Source organism: Rhinolophus sinicus, linkage group LG06 (genome assembly GCF_036562045.2).
Source record: "Rhinolophus sinicus isolate RSC01 linkage group LG06, ASM3656204v1, whole genome shotgun sequence".
Taxonomy (NCBI): domain Eukaryota; kingdom Metazoa; phylum Chordata; class Mammalia; order Chiroptera; family Rhinolophidae; genus Rhinolophus; species Rhinolophus sinicus.
Genome location: NC_133756.1, coordinates 84,110,316 through 84,130,106, shown reverse-complemented (window position 1 = coordinate 84,130,106; position 19,791 = coordinate 84,110,316). Strand labels below are relative to the sequence as shown.

At 45.8% G+C, this 19,791-nt stretch overlaps 1 long non-coding RNA gene across 3 annotated transcripts in view; it reads left to right on the top strand.

Moving 5' to 3' along the window:
• Positions 1-19,791, top strand: part of LOC109436702 (uncharacterized) — a 133,580-nt gene that overhangs the window by 61,336 nt on the left and 52,453 nt on the right. For 2 of the 3 annotated variants that reach the window (XR_012497384.1, XR_012497382.1), the window contains exons 2-3: positions 8,527-8,610; positions 9,236-9,346. This is a non-coding gene — a long non-coding RNA (uncharacterized LOC109436702). The remainder of the gene's footprint in view (positions 1-8,526; positions 8,611-9,235; positions 9,347-19,791) is intronic. The other variant, XR_012497383.1, reaches the window with a different exon arrangement.

Genomic DNA, 19,791 nt, shown 5'->3' with positions numbered 1-19,791 from the left:
CTGGGACTCGCTGGAAGTGGCCAAGTGATCCAGGAGCTAGACTTGCCCTCTCTAGGCCTTCATTTCTTCCGTGTTAATATAAAGGGTCAGATGAGATGCCTTTTCAGATTCCTTCAGGTGCTTACCTTCTATAATTTTTCAATTCCTTTTTTTTTATCCTGTGCCTTCAAATTCATAAAGAGATATTAGATTGGGTAAAGTTACTGGAGATGGGCTCCACTGGTGCTGAGAAAAGAATGAGAAGATGCAGTCTTAGATTACAGTGAAAAAAACAGAATTTGGACCGAGACTACTTTCCCACTTCTTTCTGCTTCCCTGTATCTTGCACATCTTTCCAGACTTTTAGCTCAGGCCCATAAGGTCTGCGAGGCCTTCCAGGAGCAGCTTGGTAAATGCCCCTCTTTGTAAATATTATCTGTTTGTGCAGCACAGTTTGAGAGTTTGAGCTGTATTAATTAATTCATTAATGCACTTACTTATACCTGCCTTGTGTCAGAGTGGAGTTATGGTGGCTTACACGACATGTAAAACAGAGTGAGATAACGTATAGTAGAAGCAAATGGGAAATGAAAACAGAAAAACACAGACAGGCTTGTCACAGGGGATCAGAAATGAGGCTAATCTAGACATGCAGAACGTGAAGCCCTTAAGTGACTACTACAGGGAGGCCGTAATTTAGAATCCTGGGTTTGGGCAGCCAACCTGGGCAAGGCAAACGGCTCGGTCTCACAATTCACAGCGCCTATAAGATGGGAGGGGAAAAAAGGAGAGAGAAAGGAAGGAAGGAAGAAGGGAAGGAAGGAAGGGAGGGGAGAGGGAGGGAGGGAAGGAGAGAAGGGAAGAGGGAGGGAGGATGGGAGGAAGAAAGGAAAGAAGATTGTTTAGGAGAAACCCACTTTCCCGGTCTTGAACCAGGCAGCGGCTTTCCAGGGCCGTGCTGAAGACAGCGCTGTGAGCCTGATGAACAACGTCCTCAACAACACCTTTACATGCAAGCGGCTCCTCACTGCTTTACGCTGCTCCCTGGAGCACCATCCTTCCACACAGACCACACTTCAACTCAGAAAACAGGGAACGATAGAGACATGGTCCAGTACACAGCTCTTTGTTGACCTGGCTTAACCCTGGGAAGTTGTTAATATTTCTAGTGGGATGGATGCACTGCGTACCCTTCAGGTAATCTTTCATGTGTTTTCTTTCTCTCAGCTGGGTTTTTGATGGACACTGTGTGGCCGTGAGTTCGAGACTATATTCTCTGCCAAATACCAGAAGAACAGCTATTGCATTGCCAGTAAAATACAGACCGATATGCTTTACAAACATGCAGACATTTGGAATCCGTCAACCCTAGGGTAGGGTTGTCATTCTTTTATGAAAATCGATACACTTCCCTAGGACCTGGGTTTGATCAGAGGTCTATCCTCTAGGCTCTAGCTGAGCTGAAGTTTGCAGGATGTTTGACCCCCTCTTAGGTCATGAGTGTGTGTATTATGGGAGTGCAGAGTAATTTCTCCAGGGATAGAAACCCTTGGATTCTGCCATTCCTAAAATGAGAGGCTTTATATGATTTCCAAGTTCCATTCCAGGGAGAAAAATGCTAATTCCAAAAGGAAAATGCTCCATGGGAGGAAAGCTATTAAACACTAGAAAAGTCTTCCATTGGAACGGTGAAAGTGCCTGCCTCAGAGCTGTAGAGACCCATGCTGTCTGGGGTAAATTAGAACAGATCTGCCTGGAGGCGGGGGGCTGGATAGGATGGCCTCTGGAATGCTTATCAAAATGTCCCAGGTAGGGAGTACTCAGCTGACTAATTTGTCTCATAAGTGTGTATGACCTGGCTTCAGTTGTTTGTGTTCATTGGGCACATGCCTCCCCCCCTTGTATGGAGACACACGTGTGTTCTCCAGTCAACATTGATTTTACTCCTTCCCCGTTAGCAGCTGTGGCACAGGGAGCCCCATCTACAGAGTCTTTCCTGGGAAATGTATTAGGCAGCACAGCATTTCCCTCATAAAAATACAATAAACGGCCCTGCGAGCGGTCGGCAGAGTAATGACTGCAACTCAGTGGCGTTCTTGGAAGAGCCTCTTTCGAAGCAAAACTGAGAAGACTTAATGGAAATCTTTGGGGTAATTAGGTTTCGGGAGTGTAGAAACCTCTTAAATCATTGAGAGTCAGAGAGGACCTGGTCTCTAAATCAAACATCAGGCCAGGCTGGGCCCTAAGGGCTCCTTCCCTTGCCCCCTTTCCCTCCTCCTAGTAAGTGGGCTGTGGCCACATGGCAGCCCCTCCTTTCATGTTGGTACATTACATGTAACCCTCCATGGAGGCCCACCCTGACCCACGTAAGATAGTATTTGTTACTGAGAGTCACAAGGAGGCTGAGAATGGAAGCTGGTCTTCATGCCTGAGATGGTACCCCCTAAGCTAGACAGATGATGGTTTTGTCTGGATGGTGCATAGGTGAAGGGTTCATGGCAGCAGAAGGATGGCTGGGATGATTGAACAAAAATTCCTTTCAGCCTCATGATTCCTTGTCATGGACTGAAAGGAAAACTTCCAACCTATTTCCTTCTAATTTCCAAAAGTCTATTTCCCCACCCTCGCCAGTACTGGGGCCTTCAAGAGTGGCTGAAAGCCTGGCAGCATGTAGAGGGTGCAGAGTGTCAGCAGTATGAGGGACCAGGCCAGGCTGGCTCGTCTCCTTCTAGTACATTCTCCAGCCTTGCCCTCCAACCCTTCCCTACTTCCTCTTAGATGCAGAGAGGAGTGGGACCCTCCTTTGTTCTTCTGGGTTCCCTAGAGTCCCAGCTCCCACCCCCATCTCTTTCCTTTTGGGGCTCTGTGGGGGGCCTGAGCTGAAAGGCCCATTCCAACCAATGCTACTTTCAAGCTGGGTCAGATAGCAGTTGAGAAGTAAAAAGCAATCAGGGAGTTCTGGGGCCTCGGTGGCAAGTAGACCTTCCGGGCATTTAGGGAAAGTAGATTAAGAAATCTTTTTCCAGATAAGAGAGGCCTGTAAAGAGGCCAAAGAAAGGGAAAGACCCCCCCCCCCCCACACACACACACCCCTCCTTTGATCACAGGGGATTGTAATTACTCAGATATTCATTGGGATAATAAGTTTGCCAAAACTCCAGGGAAGGAGAGATATTCCTCCAGGTATTTTGCTTTTGCAGGATTTGCTGAGCTCTTCTGTGAAGTCAAAGTCAATTTGGAGGCCTGGGCCAGGCCCTGAAGCCCTGCAAAGTGGGAGTCAGGGGCCTTCTCCTGTGGAGGCAGCATGCCATAGCACGGTGCTTTCCCTCCTGGGGCTGTTCTCACCATCATTATTAGCATAACCATTGCTATTATTAATAGCCCTTGGGGCCTATTGGGGTTGAATGTGCAGGAAGAACTGAAGCTGGCCTCAAAAGGAGCTCAACTACCTCAGCCTGGACTCCAGAATCTTCTGCAGTAGTTTTCCTACCTCCCTTCTACAAGCCTCCTCTCTCTCTCTCTCTCTCTCTCTCTCTCTCTCTCTCTGTCTCTCTCTGTCTCTCTCTCTCTCTCTCTTTCTCTCTCCCGCGCGCGCGTGTGTACATGCCCCACCTATGCTTCATCCACACTGATCTTCCCTATAATCCCCACATGTCCCTACCCAGCATACTCACTGTGGGATGAAGAGCTCTGGCGTTGGGGTCAGACAGACCTGAATGCAAGGCCTTCCCTGCCTCTTACTAGTCCTGAAATCCTGAGCAAGTCACTTTCCCTTTGGAGATTCAGAGTTATTGTAGACTGTGAATAATAATAGCACCTACCTCGTCTCATGTGGTTGCAATTAAACGAGATGATGTCAAACCATTCAGCATGGTGCCTACCTTCGAAGCAATCAATTAAAACAGTCGTTATTACTATGGTTATTCTCCCTCCTCTTTCTGCGATTATGCGAGGATAATTGCTTCTGCAACATTTTCTCTCATCATAGCTGTAAACCAAGGCTCTTCTCAATCTTTCACGCCAAGCCTAGACCTCAGCTTTGCCCCCTTCAGTACCACCTTCTCCTCTCTGCTCCTTTTCTCACTGCAGTTGTCTGTATCTCTCACGGCTGTCATCATGGCTTGCTTTGCGTTCTGATTTTGAAATAGAGGGCAAGGATTATGTTTTCTTCATCTTTTTATCTCCCTTTCTCCAATTCCACTATACACATTTTCTATATAGTAGATATGAAATGCATTTTTGTTGGTTTTTTATAATAATAAGTAGCTACCATTTGGTGAGCAATTACTATGTGCCTTCCTCTTTACATTGAATCCTCATACCAACCATAAGAAATATTTTTACTTCCCTTTTACAAATGTAAAAAGTAAGGCTCTAGAGAGATTAAATCATTAACTGATCACATAGAATTGCTCCAAGGCCAGGACTGTGTGTTTCCAAAGTCCATAGTTATATACAACTAGACTAGACCCGGCACATCTTTTACTGGACGTATCCCAACACCTAGGCAGTCTGCACACTAAGTAACTTCCAGCTCTTAACATGCTTTGGGCTATGAGTGGGAAATAGCTACTGAGTAGCTTGGAACGATTGCAACCTCATCCTGCTTGAGTCTAAGAAATGCCCAGGGCAGCGGAGGCCAGCCTCATTAAGCAGGGATGTAAATATTAGCACAGGCATTACGTGAAAGGTCTTTAAAGAATACAAACAGCCTGGCCAAGGGGAAGGTGGAGGATCCAAGAAGGCCAACAGTAGGCGTTGCATCAGAGGCGCTTTGAGGAATATGGCATGATGAAGTGCCAGGAAGACTTGCTTGTCAAGGAAGAACTCTTCAAATATATCCAGGCTGACAGAAGGCAGGGAGAAGGTTGGTTCCAACAGAAAAAAAAATGCTACTGGGGAACTGAGCCTGAGGAAACTGTGGAGACTTGACATTAGAGCTGCAGAAGACAGGAAGGACAAAGATGAAGGGACATAGCAACATGAACGATTGATAATAATAATGATAATAATAATAATAATAATAATAATTGATGGTGTGATTGCTATGTGCCCAGCACTGTGTGATGTGAGGAGGTGACCAATTTTCTAGTCTCAGCAACATAAACGTGATTATTTCAGAATGCAAGGTCACTCGTTTATCATCTTTCTTGCTGACATCCTAGAGGATGCTTCACCTTTCCTGACTCTTTCAACAAGCCTTATTCTATGCCTCCTCTGTGTTTGCCGCCAGGATGGGCCTGGGGAGATGAATGAAACCCGTACTCCCACCTGGAGGAGCTCAGTCTAGTGAGGGACAGGACATATAAATCACTGTGATGAAGTGGGGTGTACATAATTAGAGAGGTATATTCTGGGAAATGGAAGACTTCAGAGAAGAGAAAATATCTGAGCTGAGAAGACTTTTAAAGACAGGAGGATTTGGATAGGAGGAGTCTGGGGGATGACATTGTGGTTTCATGACAGTAGAGGTAGTGGTGTCATGACAGCTTGGAGACGAGAGTGTATGGTGTGTTCAAGACGGGCTAAGTGGAGACCCTTATGTGTCTAGGGTTGGGCTATGTGGGAAGTTGCAAAGATAAGGTCTGAAAGATATGGTGGGACACTATTGTGAGAAATCTTGAAAGACATATTACATCAATCAGCACATTTATTTAATGAGCAGCTACTATGTGCCAAGTATAGAATTGGGCACTGTGTCTATAATGGCAAGGAAACCATTGTCTGTTTCCTACTTGAAATAGCCACATGTCCCAGTTTCCTTTTTGTTCCAGAATAATTATTACTAGCACCTCCTTTTACTTTCAAAAGTGTTTCTGTTTAGACTATAAATTATATGATCATGCTACCTATAGCATTTCAGTCTAGTGCAGAAAGACAGACGTTAATCAAACAATCACCCAAATATATAACTTCAAATTATTCTAGGTGCTATGAAAGAAAGGTGCAGAGTGCCACTACAGCATGCGTTGGGGAACAGCTCCCCTCTCCAAAGGAATTTAGATTTTGCCATCAGGCAAAACAGAAATGCAGAAGGTTTTTAAGTTGGGGATCAGATCTTGGTTTTAGATATGGGATTTCTATGTTTGTTGGATCTCTCTCTCTCTCTCTCTCTCTCTCTCTCTCTCTCTTTCTCTCTCTCTCTCTCAATGTTTCCTAGTTAACAATAAGAATTGGAAAAAAATAACACTTTTTATTGTATAGCATTTCACAATGTAAATGACCTTTCATAGGTATACTTTCTCATCAGAGTGACAGAGTGGGAGGTGCAAAGTGAACGAATCTGATGAAGCTAGCTAGCTCTCTCTCCTTGCTCGGCCTCCAACCAGCTGCCTGACTGTGGGCAAGTTCCTTTCCCTGGTTGTGCCTCAGTTTTCTCATCTTTAAGAAGGGACTTGTCTTTCCCACCAGCAAGGGTGATTGTGAGGATTAGAAGTCATGTGACTAAAATGACCAGCACAGTGCTTGACATATGGTAAGTATTCTAAAAAATGGTACTACTGGGCAGACAGGTGGCTCAGTTGGTTAGAGCGCGAGCTCTGGGCAACAGGGCTGCCGATTCGATTCCCACATGGACCAGCGAGCTGCGCCCTCTGCAACTAGAATGAAGTCAATGAGCTGCCCCTCAGCTCCCAGGTGGCCAGATGGCTCAGTTCGTTGGAGCACAGGCTCTCAACCACAAGGTTACCAGTTCAATTCCTTGACTCCTGCAAGGGATGGTGGGCTGTGCCCCCTGCAACTAACAACGGCGACTGGACCTGGAGCTGAGCTGCGCCCTCCACAACTAAGACTGAAAGGACAACAACTTGAAGCTGAATGGCACCCTCCACAACTAAGATTGGAAGGACAACAACTTGCCTTGGAAAAAAGTCCTGGAAGTACACACTGTTCCCCAATAAAGTCCTGTTCCCCTTCCCCAATAAAATCTTAAAAAAAAAAAAAAAAAAGAATTTGGAGTATCAAGTTAGTGGTCTAACTGGAGAGCAACCTGGGCAAAAGCCAAATATGGGGCTATTTCCCACAGCTAAGATGTTAAAAAAAAAAAAAAAAAGGTACTACTATTAGGTTATCTGAGCTTATGATTGTTTAAGAAAAGGTGCTGTGACTGGTATAGAAGTGTATTTGATTGAAAACAGAGTAAACTGAGGACGGAGGTCAGTGGATAAGTAAAGGAAGTGGTGTTTAGCCACTAGAAAAAAAAATTGGGTTGAAAAACAACTCAGTGGTAATAAATATCCCACTCAAGTGGGAGTTATGATAACGGGGGAGGTTATGCATATGTAAGGGTAGGGAGTTTCTGGGAGAATGTCTCTCTGGACTTTCCCCTCAATTTTGCTCTGAACCTAAAACGCTCTAAAAATAGTCTTCATGAAACAAACACCCTCCCTTTTCAGCTGAGCGCTCTATGGGCCTGAAGTACTAGAAGCTGCTTGCCTCCCAGGCTAAGAGCAGTGGGAGAGACATCTCATGGAGTATATTCCCCAAACCCGGGCCTTGACAAGAGTTTACTTGCTGCCATCTTTTCTCCCTTTTCTTCCTCATTCCTCTGGTTTGCATACGACTCCCTCTGTGGGTTGAGGCCTGTTTCGTGAGGACAGTGGAACAGGCAGATGCTGTACTGGGTGAGCCCAGGGTCAGGGCAGGCCTGCTGGAGCTGAAGGAAGAAGGAGCCAGGAGCCTCTGGCCTACGCATGAGGGTGAGACAGGGGCAAACTCTACAGCCCCATCGGGGCTAGAAGTGTTTTGACCACCTCTATTTAAGTCTGGCTGGTGCTTTGACTGGGAGTTCAGTTTCCTGGGGCCTGCATCTCACTTTTTTTCTGATTTGCCTCTGATGTTGTTCTGCAGTGTATATGCTAGGATTGCCTTAACAAAGTTTCACAGTTAAACAATAGCAATTTATTTTCTTGCAGTTCTGGAGGCTAGAAGTTCAAGATCAAGGTGTCTGCAGGGTTGGTTCCTTCTTAGGCCTCTCTTCTTGGCTTGTATGTGGTCATCTTCTCCCTGTGTCTTCAGCTGATCTTTTCTTTGTGCTGATCTCCTTTTGAGTCACCATTCATATTGGATTAGCACCCATCCTAGGGACCTCATTTAATCTTAATATCCCTTTAAAGACCCACATCTCCAAATATTCAAACAATCATATTCTGAGCTACCGGGGGGTTAGGACTTCAACATATGACTTTTGGGGACACAATTCAGCCTACAGCATACAACCAGGCAAGTTGCATCTTTGGTCTTAGCCGTGGGAGAGAAGAAAACTGGGTTGGAGGGCCCGCTGGGCATCTCTCCCAGCCAGGCAAGGAGTGGAACTGAGAACCTGCCAGCTTTTTGAAGCAGTGCAGATCCCTCTTTAAAGATTCTTGGCTTCACGCAGAGCCGCTGTGTAATCCACTGAGGGCTTCGGGGTCCCAACACCCTTCCCTCTTGCCTCCTCAATCCTGCCTTTAGGGTGGGGATCTGCTTCTCTGTTTCCGGCAGAGAAATAAGTGTCTATTCTGAGCTTACCTTTCACCTGGGACTTTAAAAACGTATTTGTCTTTGCAGACGGTCCTTCACCAGAAAAGAACTCTCAGCCCCTGAAGATCCTGTGTGGGCAGCTGACCTACTGCAGGACAGAGGGCCAAGGAGGTGACTGTGCTTTCTTCCCTTTCATGCCTTCCTTCCCTACGAGGGGAGGCAGGAGACCACACCTGTGCTGGTAATATTACAGACATGCTGGGATCTGCAAACGTGTCATTAGCCCACCAGGTTGGCATAGAATGGCTGCATCTGAAGGTGATTTAACACAGGTAGAACCCTATTTACAGATGGGCAGGGTTCCAAAGATTTGCTTGTAAGCTAGTTACTATGCTTTTGGAATGTTTTTTCTCCCATAGAAAAAGCACTAAATGTAGGGGGAGGTTTTCAGGAAACTCTTAGAAAATCTATTTAACTCACACACATCTGAAGTACTAAATACATCCATTTCTGTCCCCAGCACCCAAATGCCAGCATTTCAGTGGGAAGATATGGTGTGAGTTCCAATTCTGTGTATCAGCAAAAATGCTTCTCCCTTGTTGATGTAGCTCACCTGACAGTGCCCTTGTAGAAAGGGGGTGTTTTATGGGAGGGAAAGAAGGGCAATATTGGGCCAGATGCTTCTGGACACCAGTGAAGCAATATGGGAAAAATATATAATAGTCACACTGTTTAAAAGCATGCTCACATAACTGATTACATGTAAGTCTCAAGGTTAATGTTATGTCCATTCCAGAGAAATGGAGTATGGGACTCAGAGATGTCAAATGACTTCCTCAGGCTCACACAGCAGAGACAGCTGCAGCTTTCAGAATATAATGCATCTCACATCCACATCTGCCTCCAGGTCAGCACCTCTCCAGCTAATCTATCATTTTCCCCCCAAAATAAGACCAGGTCTTATATTAATTTTTGCTCCAAAAGACGCATTAAGGCTTATGTTCAGGGGATGTCAACCTGAAAAATCATGTTAGGGCTTATTTTCCGGTTAGGTCTTATTTTCGGGGAAACATGGTATGTTGGAGAATACAGGCTCCAGGTTGGAATGGTCCATCTTAGCAGGGAGCATAGGCCCACTCTTCTCTAGGAGCGACCATGACCCTGGGAAAGGCCTGGACAGGGCAATTTATGCTGCCATGTGAGGCCAGGCAGAGGTTTGGAAATGGTGGCAGCCTGTGCCGATTCCAGAGTTTTTAGGATAAATAGTGATTTTCTTCCTTGGTGATTTCCCAAGGCCACCGAGGCCTGACAATTCTGGCAGGGAACCCAAATTTAAATGAGTCCCCTTTCAAGTCTGCCTGAAGGGTAGGCATTAGTCAGAGAACTAACAACCTTGCCTGACTGTTTCCTGTGTTCTGCACACAGCATAAGGAGATTGTGAAGAAATACAGTCATTGCTCCAAAGGTACTTTGTACCCAGACAGGAGAAGCCAAACAAACAAATAAACAAACACAAACCTTGAGCAAACTGATGAAGGAAATGCAGAACAACTTCCTCTACCCTGTGAACACCATTACGGAGGGCGCCCGTGGGCATCAGAGTTGGGGCCAGGTTCACTCAGAAAAGGCTTCTGAGTTGGTTAGGAGAAGTGCTAGAGAAAGCGAGAACTGGAAAGGTGTTTCATTTTTAGTTCAGCCTGTATATTTTCAGACAGAAACCTGAGGCTCAGGGAGGCTAATGACTGGCCTGAGGTTTTAAGCTAGTGAACAGGAGAGCCAGGATTAGAATTCAGGCTCCTTCCCTCTGTGTCTAGTTGCTGTTGTACAAATATTCATGCTGGAAGGGGACGAAAAAGGACCAATTGAAAAAGATGTCAGAGGAAGAGAGTAGGGACAGTGTATTTTATGGACTGGAGTCCACATTGAGGAGAAGTAAGAGACCAGGAAGATAGGGTTGTGGGGACCATGTGGCCAAAGGCCTTGAAGGTTGTTGAGTGGACAAAATTCAGGGTTTTTTCATGAATCGCAACAAGGGACAGAAGGATAAACTTCTATTTCCTAGGGATTTCTTCTTATGATATTACTGGTAAAAAAAGATTATTCTGCAAATGTGCCACCTTAAATCAGAAGCCCAGAATGTTTCAGCTTTTTGAGTTCACCCAGAATGGTAACCTGGGAAAGAAATGTTGAGTTTCCTGCTCCATGTTGAAGGGTAAGGCGTAACATCCAGACCTTGTGTACTCTGCAATTAGGGCCTCTTGTTTCATAGTTTCACCAGACATAAAGACTTTTTTTTTTTTTTTTTTTTTTTTTTTGACATAAAGACTTTTGCTGCACAGAATTAAATTCCCATTGGTCAGGTCTCAGCCTGCCCTTCCCTTCCCTATGTATCTTGGATAGGACCCCATAGGGCTTCTTAAAGAAGCAGCCTTGTGTGTGTGGATGTTGGATGGGGACAGAGAGGAAGGAAGAGGGCAAGGAGCCTGCTGGGGAGGCTGTGAGGATACAAGGCTTGCAGCTGATCTGCTGCCTGCTGCCATTGGTTTGTATGTATTGCAGAAACATGGCTCCAGCACCAGGGGAGAATGTAAGGGTCAAGAACTGCAAATTGTAAACCACAGTGAAGTGAAATGAATCAATCTGCAGTGACCTAATAGACAGGAAGAAAGCCTGCTAACAGGAGGCTTAGAAAAGGCTCCCAGGAAGTGCAGGGCTGCAGGAGATCATGGCCAGGCCAGCTCTGTCCATTCAGGCACCTTTGGTCATGTGGTTGTCAGGGAGTGGAACGAGGCCATTTAGGACCAAGTAGCATCTCCTTTGCCCCACCATAAGAGGTCAAGGTTGAAGATGGTTCCTGGAGCAAGCCTGCCTCATCTAGTGTGGTCATGGATTCAGGAGAGAGAGGTATCATTTGTGTTTACATGGTTGTCGTTCTTTTCTGATATAACACATTTGTTATAGGAAATATAGAAAACCTACAAAAGAAAGTAGGATTTCATCCACAATAACACCACCAAAGAAAGTTACTGTTACTATTTCAGGGAATTTCCCTCCAATCTTTTTTTTTTTTTTTTTGTATATAAATTTTTAAATAAAATTGGAATTATATTTGCATTTTTATTATCTTTTTTCACTCTAGATTATATTATGAGTCTATCCCCACCCTACTAAACATCATTCTATGTTTTTAAAAATAGTCTCATAGTATTTTATTCTTTAGATACACACACACACATACACACACACACACTGGGGGTGCCAAGAAATGTATACAAGTGGACACTTTGGTCAACGTTGCTCAAGCAGTAGTTCGCCGTAATGAGAAGTGTCTGGATGCCGATGGTAACTACTTGAGCACCTCTTGTACGTGCAGAATATATATATATATATATATACATACACATCTATATCTATATCTATATCTATATCTATATCTATATCTATATCTATATCTATATCTATATCTATATCTATCTATATCTATATATTATGAGTTAATCATGTTGGATTTTCAGATTGTTTGCAAATTTGCACCATTATAAACACTACTACAATGAACATCTTTCTATCACAATAATATTTGACCACATTTATGATGATTTTCTAGGACACTTTCTTCGAAGTGGATTCAGTGTTTCAAAGGCTCTTGTTACAAGTTGACTAATTCCCTCTCACCCGCACTCCCCACCTGAAATGTTACACCAATTTGCACTTCTATCAATCAATGGCTATGACAGTACCCATTTCGCTGCCCATTTGCCAACATTGAGTTATTATATTCTTTTAAATAGAAGGTCATCTTTCCAGAGTCATGCTCAGCTTACTGAGAGCATGAGCTTCGAACGTGCCAGCTAACTTCTTTGTGCTCATTGGCAGAGTTTAACGTAGTAAATCTACATGTGGGGAGACGTAGAAAACCCGGGAAGGAAAGAAGCCTGAATTTGATCCCCAGGCAGATACAGGTACTAGGCAGGGAAAGAGGGCACGTGTGTATGAAGTGGGGCTTGAGTCATCCTAGATTCATCCTTCTCCAAACGCAAAGTATGTTGAACTTCCATGTACAACCCACTATTCCAGAGCTCTTGCCCAGGAATGCGTCCTGGCTGATCAGGAAATGAAAGAACAGGGCAAGGCTACACAAAGGCGGGCTAGTGCTCTGGAAGACCAGTGACGTGCAAGTGCCTGACACTAAGCAGAAATGAAAATGTTAACGATGAGACACCCAGAGAAAATGTATTCCATATGCACAGGCCAGCTCACAGCAAAGGAATGCAAATGCACTTGAAGATTAGCTGGGGCAGCAAGAGCAGCAGCGGATGACTTTGGACTTGCTTTCTAACACACTCAGGTCAGTTATAGCTGAAGGTACTTAGGTTGCTGAATTTGAACTTTTTCCAACTCCAGTGACAGATAAACTTATCAGTATTGCAATTGACTTTGAATAATCACAAGAGCTACAATTTATTGGGTAAGCCCAACAGATATTGGGTGCCTACTATACACTCACGCTAGTTGCTTCCGTGGAACACATTTAATCCTCAGAACAGTTCTGTGATGTATGAATCACTATCTCCGTATCCCAGATGAGAACAGTGATATGCAATGACATTAAGTAACTTGTTTAATTCATCAGAATGGCAGAACCTGGATTTTAAATCAGGACTATCTGGTCCACTACCTGTGTTCTTTCCACACCATTCTGATTTTCAGGTTTCTAGAGGTAGAGATGGGGGTAGAGGGACCCTTGCAGTCCAGGAGCCTGAGAGGCTAGGCTTTGTAGCCACTCTGAAGCCTGGCTGCCCTGATAGGAGACAACAGGTGTCTACCACACACTGCTTGGTGACATGGCAGATAAAAGCCAGTAAACGTTAGCGAGCCCCTCGGTAGAGGGTTCTTGTTCCCATCTCCTTTAAATTGGGATCTCCTGAAGGAAGGCTTCCAAGCCAGTAAGCCTTGGTGTGACAAATGGCTAGTAGATCTTGGCATGTCCTTCCTGTGGCTAGAGAGCCAAGTCCTGAGTAGGACATTCCTGGACAGCACCTTAATGATGGGTGGATGACTGGTGAGATAATCTAAACTTTCCCTGCTGTGGAAAGCCACATGCACAGAATATAGGCCCTCAAAGAAATGGTCCCAGTGTCCATGGGAGGGCTGCAACTTTCAGGTCATCAGACCTCAGGCTGTGGCTGGGAGAATTGCTTTTCTTTGATCTGACTTCTCTTGAATCCCCTGGCCTGTCTTACAGATGGATTCTATGGGTGGCAGGGAGTGGAGGATGTAGAAGGAAAGAGAAGAAATTATTCCTAAGGAATCTCTGGGAGACCTGGAAAATTAGTTAGTGCACAGCCAAACCCTAACTTTCCTTCTCATTAGTGCCTCCTCAAACTCTCCAAAATTGTCGCACTGAAACATACATTTTGCTGACCAAGGAAAATTCTTAGTGCTGACTTGCTCTTTTGCTGGAAAAAAAATCACTGGACAGACAAGAATAGGATTTTTTTTTTTCTATTTAAAAAACAAAACAAGGCAAAAACCAAAGCACAAAGCTTTTAACTTAAGTGCTGAGGGATTGACTGCTCAGGGCAAAATGGGAAATGGCTATTGTCTAACAGAGAAACCCCAGGATTTGCTAGTCTAATGTGGTATTAGTCTCTGGTAGAAGTGACCCACCCATGGTTTTGACCAATGTCTATACCCACATTCTGAGGCTCCAAGATCGGGTGCACCGGGGGATAATAATGTTAGTAGCATTTACTGAGTTCTTTTATGTGTGAGCCATACGTGTTAAGTATAGGAATGTTACCCCATTTAATTCTCTGGACACTGCCCTGGGGTATCATGCCCATTTTGCAGATGGGGACACTGAGGATTAGAGAGGTGTGATGTTTGTTCATGATCATGTTTAGTCAGGGCCAGAGCTGGGATTCAAACCAGACCATCCCAAACTAGAGTGCACACTCTCAGCCACTACCCTTTTACGCTCCAGGAAGGAATATATAATATATATATATATATATATATATATATATATATATATATATATATATATATGTGCTTTTTTTGTTTTCTCTTGGTCATTGAGTGTTGCAAATAAATATGTGTGACAAGGCTCTGGGAGGGGTTTTCAAGTCAGTTCAAAATGATTAAAAGGATCTATAGGACTCAACCAACCAGACTTTGTTTTCTCATCTGTCCCTCAGTGGGACAGGTGGCCCGAGACATGGTACTGGTTTGTCTGCTCTCTGTCCCTGTTGAAACCCCACTTTGTTCTTGATGAGTAAATAGCCTCAAGAGTTTTTACTCCAATGAGCACAGTGTCCACACTTCCCCCTCCCCATAATCTAACTGTGAGTAGATTTGAGAGGAAAATCCTTGTTTGGCTGAAGTAGGAGGAATCATAAAAACACACTGGGCTTTAGAAATGTAAATATCTGCACAGTTAGATGGATGAGGACGATGGATAGATGCCAGAGGAAGCCTGGATGTGAGAATCTGGCAGACAGAGATGGATGTGAAGACACACAGGCAGTGAGAGAAAAGCAAAAGGCAAAAAGCCACGTGTGTGGGTGGAGAGACAAGCTTTGGGGTGTCCAGGCGACTGTGAAGCAGCAGGGGCTGGGCTGCAGCAAATTCAGAGGAGAGGGAAACGTGAGCACAACTGGTTACTGTGACTCGGAGGTGAGGAGAACATGGCCTTTTGGGGCAACTCAAGGGTGAGATGCATCCAATATAGAGAGAAGCTTACACCCTTCGTGCCCCAAACTGCCTGGAGAGGAAGAAGTAAGACTCATAGAGTGCTGGTTCTCAAGGTGTGGTTGCTAGACTTGCAGCATCAGCATTGCCTGGAAACTTGTAGAAATGCAAATGTCAGGCCCTACACCAGACCCTCTGAATCAGAAGCTCTGTCCCCAGTCCAGCATTGTGTTTCAATGAGCCTTTCCGGTGGTTTTGATGCACGCTAAAGTTTAAGAACCACAGGTGTAGAGAGATGGGGAGAAGCAGGAGGTGTGCAGAAGTTCAGAGGGTGCAGAAGTTTAGAGTGTTACATTCAAATGTTGCGTGGTGGGGCGAAGACAAAGAATAGTTTTGTTCTAGTGGAAAAAGTAGACAGTGTGTGGGGATCATGGAAATCCATCAGTCATTCCTGGAGCAAGATGGGCCATGGAGGATGGAAGAGCAGGCCAGCAGCAGGCTGGCTCACAGGCCGACCCAGAAACAAAGCAGCCAGTTAGAGCCCAACGAATGGTCTTGATGGTGTCCTCTCCCGACATTGTACCTCAAGTTTCCATTGACTCGCAGAAGAGCATGTGTGAACGAAGGAGACACTAACAGAAGGGACCCTGCAGAGAAGTAGGGTTCCAGTGGGCTTGAGGAATGGTCTGCACTCCCATTTCCTGTTACTATGGTAGAAATTCACCCAGTGGCTAACATGCCCAGAGATCCTTTTGTTTGGTTGTTGTCCTTTTCCTCTTTAGTTCTCCAGGGGATGCTCTGAGCCTCCCAACTTTGGATGGTAAGCTTTGAAGAATTAGGGTCTGGGCGATGGTAGTTACCGTGTACAGTGTTGTGCCATTTAGCACAGGGCCCACTTTTTGTGTTGGTGCTGACAGTAGAGGAAGCTGCTCGGGATGAAGGTGTCCAGATAGCCTCAGCCTTCTGGGTTTCTGTTTCTGTATAACCAGTTGATAAATGTCTCCTCCATCTTCATTGATTTTTTAAATTTTATCTTTATTTATTTCTTTGTGCATTCCTGATGTTGGAATGAGATGGATGGACTGACAGCCAGCACCATTTCTCTCTGAACCCTGACATTTTGGTTGCCTTACTTCAGGCTAATGCTTCGATAACAGGGCTCCCCAAGCATCCCAGAGCTTAGCAGAGTAAGAAAAGGGCCCAGGGTTCAGGCATCTCTCTTGTACTCACTTATTACTACAAAAACTTTATAATGGTCCAGAGAAACTTTTGCCTGGGTAAATAACCATTACTGTACTTACAGTTTTGAAAGTGTTCATTTTGGGCCTTTTTAATATAGATTTAAATCTGTTCTGAAGATTGCACTTTAAGAAAAGGCACTTTTGTATGACTTTCCTTTGGATTAGCTGGCAGACCCCCGGAGACCTCTTAAGGACCATACTTCGAGACCCACTGTGTTGGCAGTTAGCCGGGGTGGAGGGAAATGGCTGCTGCTCCTGTTGGTGGAACAGGAGGACGAGCTAATGAATTTGAGGAGGGAAAAAACCCCACACCCAGTTGATAGCAATATCCATTAGTGTGGCGCATTCAACACAACCATGAATTATTGTGTTGATTGGAGGAGACAAGCCATAAATTTCTCCTATTAAAGTTCTTGACTCACAGTATCTGGCAGAGACTAATGACTTAAAAAATATGTGCAAATGTCATCAGAATGCTGATGACCTGGGTGGTGGCCCACACAGGAGAAGGAGTCTGACGTCTTGGAAAAAGCAGAGAAGTTCATTTAGGGACCGGGGCAGGATGTACAGCACCTTGTACCCAGCAGGAGGGTTTCCTTTTTAATCAAAGGAAGGGACTCCAGAGACACCCTGAGGGGCTGCATTTCCTCTGTGAGGCGGTTTTGAGATTAAGGCTAAAGCACCAGGAAAGGAAACTGAAGGAGCCCCTCAACGGAGGGCTCTTGTTCCCACCTCCTGAGTGGGGACCACCTGCAGGAAGGGGCCCAAGCCAGTAAGCCCAGGCAGGAAGGCAATGAGCACACCTGGGCACATGCTGGGACCCAGCTGTCTTCCTTTGCTCCTTCTGGGGAAGATGTCCCTCGCTCTCTCCATCCCCAGCCCTTCTGTGGCCTCTTCATCTACTTGGGAATTGACCAGGTTTTGGTCTTCTCTGCTTCCTTCTTTCAACTACTTTTTTCCTACTCTATAAATAAGTTCACTTATCACACCACCTATCCTTTATAATTTAGGCAGCCCTTTGAATCCCACCTGCTCAGCCTTCCTGTGTTAGCAACTGAGAGGTGTTGCTGCCCCCATCATCCTGTCCTGACATGAAATCCCTTGCGCCTCTACTTCCTACTCGCCCTCTAGTCAACCCACCAAGACACTTATCCCCCGTGAGAATGAACTTAACCACAGAGTCCTTGTGGGGACAGAACCCCAGAGTGCAGTTTCCAGGCTCTTGGCCTCATGTGGAAATGTGCTGGCTCAGGTAGTAAGTGGCCATCAACTGTGATTGGATGGCCATCAGCTGTGGCTAGTTGGCCGTCAGCTGTAACCAGTGAGCCATTGGCCACTAATATAACTGCTGTGGCTACGCTAGCAGAGAGGGAAAACGGGGACTAGCAGGAAGATGGTGGCTGGGCTGGCAAGCGCGGATTGCAGTTAGGATGGCTGGTTGCGGACAGTGTGGATCCAGCCTCCAGTGAGAGTATAGTGCCGCCAGCGAGAATATACTAGTATGACTCCCCTACCTATGGCTCCGTGGGTGTTCCTTTTTGGCCTCACCATGTCCTGCGTTCTTATGTGGGGAGCGGGAGCAGAGAACCCGCAGGCCTCCCTGCACGACAGCCTGGGTGTGTCCAGGATGTTGCATTCACCTCCAGGCTCCTCGCACAGGGCCCCTTGTGGAAGATGCTTGTCACGTAGATTGTGAGGCGAGACACTGTAGGGGTGGAGTGTGGGGACCGAGCCAGGAGTGCAGTTTCCAGGCTCTTGGCCTCACGTGGAAAGGTGCTGGTTCAGGTAGTAAGTGGCCATCAACTGTGACCATAGTGGTATGACTCCGGTATCTATGGCTCCGTGGGTGTTCCTTTTTGGCCTCAACATGTCCTGCATTCTTATGTGGGGAGCGGGACCAGAGACCCCGCATGCCACCAGGCATGACAGGGCCATTAGCCAATCTATAATTAAGTGAAGGAAGGGACCATCTTTGGTACTCTCTGAAAAAGAAAGCAGTGAACACAGCTTATAGGGATTTGGGGCACATTCTGGAGAAAACCAAGACTTGGATGAAGCCTAAGGTCTTATTTCTTAGCAGCACAGCTGCCTGGGAACTGGCCTATTAGAGAATTGGACTGGCTATCTGAATTCCAATCTTGCCTCCTTCCCTATCCCACCCTGCCACCCTATGATGCCCTATAAACAGCAGTATCAAGTTTGCTCTGGAGGAAAGTAGCCAAGTGTTATGTGATTAGCAGTAATTTATATGAAAGTCATGCCGAAGTTTACACTTACCTAAACTTGCTACAGGTGCCACCATGCCTGGAGGATTAGGCAAGGATCTTGCATTAATGCCACACCATTCTTCATGGAATTGGGGCCCTGACTTGGATCCTGACATGGGAGGACATAGTCTTCCCTTCTTTTCGCCCTGTATGCCCAGGTGCTCGGAGGCCCCTGGTGGGAGAATGGAAGATCTAGAAACAGTCCTGGGAGGTTCTGTGAGATCATTTTTCTCATTTTCTTCCCTCCCTATCCCCTCTCCCCACTTTATTTTTTATCAACGAGGATGAAAGTAAATGTGAACTCGAAACAATAAGGCATGGAAAATCACAGAAATAACTTAATTAAGTTTTTAAAGATTTCCATGCTTGAATAAATTAGCCTTCCTGCAAATGTCACAACACTCAGGAAAAAAACTGTAATCAATGGAGCACAATGCTTCCCTGCTCTGTATTTAAACGAAAGCTCCATTGGTGCGTTTCTTTACCCTGCTCCTCCCCAGCAGCTGCTGCTCCCCAGCCCCCGACCTCAGGCAAGGGCACCAGACTCGCACATCAGCATATTCCCTGCTGCTTAAAGGAGCTGAGGATTTCAGGAGGGGCATGGGGTGGGAGGGAGGGAGATTTTTCTTGGCCAGAGTGAGAGTTTGTTGTGGTTCTGGCTCTCCTTTGAAAGGAAGCCGACTCTAATCTCTCTGAGGGTTGGGGGGGGGGGTCTCCTAGTCTTCAGCAAAAGCCAGGGGGACAGAAATGTTTTCTTCAGAGCCAGGAGGGGAGCATGATGAGGACTCAGACCCAGCTTCACAGAGCTGAGCAGGTACAGGCTATTTCCCTGCCCCCCCCCCCCCCAGGGTTCCTTACCCCCCACCCCCCTGCCCTTTCCTCACAGGCTGCCAGAGATTGGAAGGAGATCACAGGGAGGCAGGGCAAGAGAAAGAAGAACCGAAGGGGCAAGGGGAAGGCTCAGGTGCCCTGCCCCACACAGAGATTTCCATCGCCCTGAAAACCAGGGCAGATTGCGAGGGTAATAAGTACCAGCCTCTGTGCTGCTTCTGCCTGGACTTGAGCAGTGAGTGATGTCATGCTGGCTGCCCAGCCCTGCTATAATGCAGCTGTCAGGGCCCCATGGGGAAAACTTGGGGAGAAATACGAGA